The sequence below is a fragment of the Leptodactylus fuscus genome, unplaced genomic scaffold (genome assembly GCF_031893055.1).
Source record: "Leptodactylus fuscus isolate aLepFus1 unplaced genomic scaffold, aLepFus1.hap2 HAP2_SCAFFOLD_518, whole genome shotgun sequence".
NCBI lineage: Eukaryota > Metazoa > Chordata > Amphibia > Anura > Leptodactylidae > Leptodactylus > Leptodactylus fuscus.
This window is the reverse complement of record NW_027440546.1, coordinates 66,164-72,560: the sequence shown is the minus strand read 5'-3', so window position 1 is coordinate 72,560 and position 6,397 is coordinate 66,164.

Genomic DNA, 6,397 nt, shown 5'->3' with positions numbered 1-6,397 from the left:
TGTATGTGGTGTATACAGTACCCTGCCATATATAGTGTATATGGATTTATGTGGTGTATACAGTACCCTGCCATATATAGTGTATATGGATGTATGTGGTGTATACAGTACCCTGCCATATACAGTGTATTATGTGGTGTATACAGTACCCTGCCATATACAGTGTATATGTTGGTGTATACAGTACCCTGCCATATATAGTGTATATGGATGTATGTGGTGTATACAGTACCCTGCCATATATAGTGTATATGGATGTATGTGGTGTATACAGTACCCTGCCATATATAGTGTATATGGATATATGTGGTGTATACAGTACCCTGCCATATATAGTGTATATGGATGTATGTGGTGTATACAGTACCCTGCCATATATAGTGTATATGGATGTATGTGATGTATACAGTACCCTGCCATATATAGTGTATATGTGGTGTATACAGTACCCTGCCATATATAGTGTATATGGATGTATGTGGTGTATACAGTACCCTGCCATATATAGTGTATATGGATGTATGTGGTGTATACAGTACCCTGCCATATATAGTGTATATGGATGTATGTGATGTATACAGTACCCTGCCATATATAGTGTATATGGATGTATGTGGTGTATACAGTACCCTGCCATATATAGTGTATATGGATGTATGTGGTGTATACAGTACCCTGCCATATATAGTGTATATGGATGTATGTGATGTATACAGTACCCTGCCATATATAGTGTATATGGATATATGTGGTGTATACAGTACCCTGCCATATATAGTGTATATGTGGTGTATACAGTACCCTGCCATATATAGTGTATATGGATGTATGTGATGTATACAGTACCCTGCCATATATAGTGTATATGGATATATGTGGTGTATACAGTACCCTGCCATATATAGTGTATATGGATGTATGTGGTGTATACAGTACCCTGCCATATATAGTGTATATGGATGTATGTGGTGTATACAGTACCCTGCCATATATAGTGTATGTGGTGTATACAGTACCCTGCCATATATAGTGTATATGGATGTATGTGGTGTATACAGTACCCTGCCATATATAGTGTATGTGGTGTATACAGTACCCTGCCATATATAGTGTATATGGATGTATGTGGTGTATACAGTACCCTGCCATATATAGTGTATATGGATATATGTGGTGTATACAGTACCCTGCCATATATAGTGTATATGGATGTATGTGGTGTATACAGTACCCTGCCATATATAGTGTATATGGATGTATGTGGTGTATACAGTACCCTGCCATATATAGTGTATGTGGTGTATACAGTACCCTGCCATATATAGTGTATATGGATATATGTGGTGTATACAGTACCCTGCTATATATAGTGTATATGGATATATGTGGTGTATACAGTACCCTGCCATATATAGTGTATATGGATGTATGTGGTGTATACAGTACCCTGCCATATATAGTGTATATGGATGTATGTGGTGTATACAGTACCCTGCCATATATAGTGTATATGGATGTATGTGGTGTATACAGTACCCTGCCATATATAGTGTATATGGATGTATGTGGTGTATACAGTACCCTGCCATATATAGTGTATATGGATATATGTGGTGTATACAGTACCCTGCCATATATAGTGTATATGATATATGTGGTGTATACAGTACCCTGCCATATATAGTGTATATGGATATATGTGGTGTATACAGTACCCTGCCATATATAGTGTATATGGATATATGTGGTGTATACAGTACCCTGCCATATATAGTGTATATGGATATATGTGGTGTATACAGTACCCTGCCATATATAGTGTATATGGATGTATGTGGTGTATACAGTACCCTGCCATATATAGTGTATATGGATGTATGTGGTGTATACAGTACCCTGCCATATATAGTGTATATGGATGTATGTGGTGTATACAGTACCCTGCCATATATAGTGTATATGGATATATGTGGTGTATACAGTACCCTGCCATATATAGTGTATATGGATATATGTGGTGTATACAGTACCCTGCCATATATAGTGTATATGGATATATGTGATGTATACAGTACCCTGCCATATATAGTGTATATGGATGTATGTGGTGTATACAGTACCCTGCCATATATAGTGTATATGGATGTATGTGATGTATACAGTACCCTGCCATATATAGTGTATATGGATTGTATACAGTACCCTGCCATACATAGTGTATATGGATGTATGTGGTGTATACAGTACCCTGCCATATATAGTGTATATGGATGTATGTGATGTATACAGTACCCTGCCCTATATAGTGTATATGGATTGTATACAGTACCCTGCCATATATAGTGTATATGGATATATGTGGTGTATACAGTACCCTGCCATATATAGTGTATATGGATATATGTGGTGTATACAGTACCCTGCCATATATAGTGTATATGGATATATGTGATGTATACAGTACCCTGCCATATATAGTGTATATGGATGTATGTGGTGTATACAGTACCCTGCCATATATAGTGTATATGGATATATGTGGTGTATACAGTACCCTGCCATATATAGTGTATATGGATGTATGTGATGTATACAGTACCCTGCCATATATAGTGTATGTGGTGTATACAGTACCCTGCCATATATAGTGTATGTGGTGTATACAGTACCCTGCCATATATAGTGTATATGGATGTATGTGGTGTATACAGTACCCTGCCATATATAGTGTATGTGGTGTATACAGTACCCTGCCATATATAGTGTATGTGGTGTATACAGTACCCTGCCATATATAGTGTATATGGATGTATGTGGTGTATACAGTACCCTGCCATATATAGTGTATATGGATGTATGTGGTGTATACAGTACCCTGCCATATATAGTGTATATGGATATATGTGATGTATACAGTACCCTGCCATATATAGTGTATGTGGTGTATACAGTACCCTGCCATATATAGTGTATGTGGTGTATACAGTACCCTGCCATATATAGTGTATATGGATGTATGTGGTGTATACAGTACCCTGCCATATATAGTGTATATGGATGTATGTGATGTATACAGTACCCTGCCATATATAGTGTATGTGGTGTATACAGTACCCTGCCATATATAGTGTATATGGATATATGTGGTGTATACAGTACCCTGCCATATATAGTGTATATGGATATATGTGGTGTATACAGTACCCTGCCATATATAGTGTATATGGATGTATGTGGTGTATACAGTACCCTGCCATATATAGTGTATATGTGGTGTATACAGTACCCTGCCATATATAGTGTATATGGATGTATGTGGTGTATACAGTACCCTGCCATATATAGTGTATATGGATGTATGTGGTGTATACAGTACCCTGCCATATATAGTGTATATGGATATATGTGGTGTATACAGTACCCTGCCATATATAGTGTATATGGATGTATGTGGTGTATACAGTACCCTGCCATATATAGTGTATATGGATATATGTGGTGTATACAGTACCCTGCCATATATAGTGTATATGGATGTATGTGGTGTATACAGTACCCTGCCATATATAGTGTATATGGATATATGTGGTGTATACAGTACCCTGCCATATATAGTGTATGTGGTGTATACAGTACCCTGCCATATATAGTGTATATGGATATATGTGGTGTATACAGTACCCTGCCATATATAGTGTATATGGATATATGTGGTGTATACAGTACCCTGCCATATATAGTGTATATGGATATATGTGGTGTATACAGTACCCTGCCATATATAGTGTATATGGATGTATGTGGTGTATACAGTACCCTGCCATATATAGTGTATATGGATATATGTGGTGTATACAGTACCCTGCCATATATAGTGTATGTGGTGTATACAGTACCCTGCCATATATAGTGTATATGGATATATGTGGTGTATACAGTACCCTGCCATATATAGTGTATATGGATATATGTGGTGTATACAGTACCCTGCCATATATAGTGTATATGGATGTATGTGGTGTATACAGTACCCTGCCATATATAGTGTATATGGATGTATGTGGTGTATACAGTACCCTGCCATATATAGTGTATATGGATGTATGTGGTGTATACAGTACCCTGCCATATATAGTGTATGTGGTGTATACAGTACCCTGCCATATATAGTGTATATGGATGTATGTGGTGTATACAGTACCCTGCCATATATAGTGTATATGGATGTATGTGGTGTATACAGTACCCTGCCATATATAGTGTATGTGGTGTATACAGTACCCTGCCATATATAGTGTATATGGATATATGTGATGTATACAGTACCCTGCCATATATAGTGTATGTGGTGTATACAGTACCCTGCCATATATAGTGTATGTGGTGTATACAGTACCCTGCCATATATAGTGTATATGGATGTATGTGGTGTATACAGTACCCTGCCATATATAGTGTATATGGATGTATGTGATGTATACAGTACCCTGCCATATATAGTGTATGTGGTGTATACAGTACCCTGCCATATATAGTGTATATGGATATATGTGGTGTATACAGTACCCTGCCATATATAGTGTATATGGATATATGTGGTGTATACAGTACCCTGCCATATATAGTGTATATGGATGTATGTGGTGTATACAGTACCCTGCCATATATAGTGTATATGTGGTGTATACAGTACCCTGCCATATATAGTGTATATGGATGTATGTGGTGTATACAGTACCCTGCCATATATAGTGTATATGGATGTATGTGGTGTATACAGTACCCTGCCATATATAGTGTATATGGATATATGTGGTGTATACAGTACCCTGCCATATATAGTGTATATGGATGTATGTGGTGTATACAGTACCCTGCCATATATAGTGTATATGGATATATGTGGTGTATACAGTACCCTGCCATATATAGTGTATATGGATGTATGTGGTGTATACAGTACCCTGCCATATATAGTGTATATGGATATATGTGGTGTATACAGTACCCTGCCATATATAGTGTATGTGGTGTATACAGTACCCTGCCATATATAGTGTATATGGATATATGTGGTGTATACAGTACCCTGCCATATATAGTGTATATGGATATATGTGGTGTATACAGTACCCTGCCATATATAGTGTATATGGATATATGTGGTGTATACAGTACCCTGCCATATATAGTGTATATGGATGTATGTGGTGTATACAGTACCCTGCCATATATAGTGTATATGGATATATGTGGTGTATACAGTACCCTGCCATATATAGTGTATGTGGTGTATACAGTACCCTGCCATATATAGTGTATATGGATATATGTGGTGTATACAGTACCCTGCCATATATAGTGTATATGGATATATGTGGTGTATACAGTACCCTGCCATATATAGTGTATATGGATGTATGTGGTGTATACAGTACCCTGCCATATATAGTGTATATGGATGTATGTGGTGTATACAGTACCCTGCCATATATAGTGTATATGGATGTATGTGGTGTATACAGTACCCTGCCATATATAGTGTATGTGGTGTATACAGTACCCTGCCATATATAGTGTATATGGATGTATGTGGTGGATACAGTACCCTGCCATATATAGTGTATATGGATATATGTGGTGTATACAGTACCCTGCCATATATAGTGTATATGGATGTATGTGGTGTATACAGTACCCTGCCATATATAGTGTATATGGATGTATGTGGTGTATACAGTACCCTGCCATATATAGTGTATGTGGTGTATACAGTACCCTGCCATATATAGTGTATATGGATGTATGTGGTGGATACAGTACCCTGCCATATATAGTGTATGTGGTGTATACAGTACCCTGCCATATATAGTGTATATGGATATATGTGGTGTATACAGTACCCTGCCATATATAGTGTATGTGGTGTATACAGTACCCTGCCATATATAGTGTATATGGATATATGTGGTGTATACAGTACCCTGCCATATATAGTGTATATGGATGTATGTGGTGTATACAGTACCCTGCCATATATAGTGTATATGGATGTATGTGGTGTATACAGTACCCTGCCATATATAGTGTATATGGATGTATGTGGTGTATACAGTACCCTGCCATATATAGTGTATATGGATGTATGTGATGTATACAGTACCCTGCCATATATAGTGTATGTGGTGTATACAGTACCCTGCCATATATAGTGTATATGGATGTATGTGATGTATACAGTACCCTGCCATATATAGTGTATATGGATATATGTGGTGTATACAGTACCCTGCCATATATAGTGTATATGGATGTATGTGGTGTATACAGTACCCTGCCATATATAGTGTATATGGATGTATGTGGTGTATACAGTACCCTGCCATATATAGTGTAT